This window comes from Corvus brachyrhynchos, unplaced genomic scaffold, assembly GCF_000691975.1.
Source record: "Corvus brachyrhynchos isolate BGI_N302 unplaced genomic scaffold, ASM69197v1 scaffold1097, whole genome shotgun sequence".
Lineage (NCBI taxonomy): Eukaryota > Metazoa > Chordata > Aves > Passeriformes > Corvidae > Corvus > Corvus brachyrhynchos.
In genome coordinates this window covers 33,568-35,696 of record NW_008239003.1, presented here as the reverse complement: position 1 = coordinate 35,696, position 2,129 = coordinate 33,568, and the positions used below count along the sequence as shown (strand labels likewise).

At 56.6% G+C, this 2,129-nt stretch overlaps 1 long non-coding RNA gene across 1 annotated transcript in view; it reads left to right on the top strand.

Annotated features, from left to right (window-relative positions):
- The first annotated feature begins 926 nt into the window (after positions 1-926).
- LOC108447845 overlaps positions 927-2,129 on the top strand; it is a 5,088-nt gene continuing 3,885 nt past the window's right edge. Inside the window, exon 1 of the long non-coding RNA XR_001863548.1 lies at positions 927-1,010. This is a non-coding gene — a long non-coding RNA (uncharacterized LOC108447845). The remainder of the gene's footprint in view (positions 1,011-2,129) is intronic.

Genomic DNA, 2,129 nt, shown 5'->3' with positions numbered 1-2,129 from the left:
CCGCCCGTCTGGCGCAGCAGCTGCTCCCGGCTGCGCTCCATCACGCCTGCACAACAAGGAGGGTGTCACAGTCCCCCCAGGAATCCCCTGTGGTGCTCAAGCTTTGTGCACTTCCCAGCCTCAAAAAAGGAGATTTAATCCCTGAAACGGAGCGGCCAACGAGCTCTCAGCAGTGTCCAGGCGTTGGAAAGACACATTCCCGACGGATGGAACTGCCTTGTTAAGGGTTAGGGCTGGGCGGGCATCAATGGTCTCGGCCTGGGGGAGGTTAACAAAGCCCGGTGAGAAGCATTTCCCTGCTAGGGGACACGGGCAGGGCAGAATTCATGGGCCCCAAGGACGTTTGGCAGAACTGCCAGGAGAAGGGAGAAACTGCTGAAGAGAGCTCAGCAGCTGTGCTGGAATCAGCTGCGGGGGGAACGGGGGATTCCGGCAGGGGCAGCTCCTGGCACGCGACCCGAGGAACCCCCGGCCCAAAGCAGAGGAAGACTGAGCGTGGCACTAATTAGCGTGAGAGAGGGAGGGAACCATTGCCCAACAGAGCGTAGAACAGTAATTAATGAGAGAACGATGTAACTTGTAGCAAATGAACACAAGTGCCTCTGTTTGCTAAAGTGTGTAAATCGTGAAGGGGTTTGGTTGTGCTGCATTTGTGAATTTGCCACCCAGCAAAATGTAACTAAAGAACAGTAAATAAACCAAATACCTCGACTGTGGCGCTCTGGGGAAAAGAACCTGTTTTGGGACAGGGACAGGACAGTGGGTTCCCACCTGGCAGCCCCACCTTGGGGCGCAGCAGCACCTCCAGCGCCGCCCGGTCCGGCAGCTCCTTGCTGATCTTGGCCTCCGCGGGGCCGTAGAGCCCGGCCAGCACCGAGGTGTCACCTGGGGACGCAGAGAGGAGAGGTCACGGTGGGGAGGAGGCACTCGGGAACGGGAGCCCCCGGCATCCTGCAGGAAGGGCTGCGAACGAGAGCCCCGGCAAGGGCAGCCCGGAAAGCAGAGAAGGGGTTTTTTTTAGGGCCACTGCTCCCCATCCTGTCCCTGGCAGCACAGAACAGAGCCTGGCACCATCCTCTGGCACCCTCGGAGGTGTTTGTATGGATTGATGGGATCCCCTCTCAGCCTTCCCTTCTCCGGCCTGGCCAGGCCCAGCTCCCGCAGTCTCTGCTCATCACAGAGCTGCTCCAGACTTCAGACCATCAGACACCAAGTGCTGACATTAGCTGTGCTTTTTTTTAGGAGTTGGAGCTGGATTAAGCCTGAAGCTAACCCAGAGAACTGCACCAGGAGCCCACAGTTGAACCCAAACATCAGATTTGTTGCCCAACATGCAACAAGCCAATAATTACAGACTGGAGTGAAACATTGAATATTTATGTCAGAGTTGTGTAAACCGGGGTGCTCAGTGTATTCACAAATGCAGCACAACCAAACCCCTTCACGATTTACACACTTTAGCAAACAGAGGCACTTGTGTTCATTTGCTACAAGTTACATCGTTCTCTCATTAATTACTGTTCTACGCTCTGTTGGGCAATGGTTCCCTCCCTCTCTCACGCTAATTAGTGCCACGCTCAGTCTTCCTCTGCTTTGGGCCGGGGGTTCCTCGGGTCGCGTGCCAGGAGCTGCCCCTGCCGGAATCCCCCGTTCCCCCCGCAGCTGATTCCAGCACAGCTGCTGAGCTCTCTTCAGCAGTTTCTCCCTTCTCCTGGCAGTTCTGCCAAACGTCCTTGGGGCCCATGAATTCTGCCCTGCCCGTGTCCCCTAGCAGGGAAATGCTTCTCGCCGGGCTTTGTTAACCTCCCCCAGGCCGAGACCATTGATGCCCGCCCAGCCCTAACCCTTAACAAGGCAGTTCCATCCGTCGGGAATGTGTCTTTCCAACGCCTGGACACTGCTGAGAGCTCGTTGGCCGCTCCGTTTCAGGGATTAAATCTCCTTTTTTGAGGCTGGGAAGTGCACAAAGCTCGAGCACCAAAGGAAGCCCTTTCCTAGGGGAGCTGTGACACACTCCACCATTGTGCAGTCCCACATGCTGGCAGCACTTGGAGCACCAGGAATGCTGCCTGAGGTGGACACGGCTCTAGGGATGCCAGAGAGGGGCAGATGAGCAGGCAGAGCCTTGT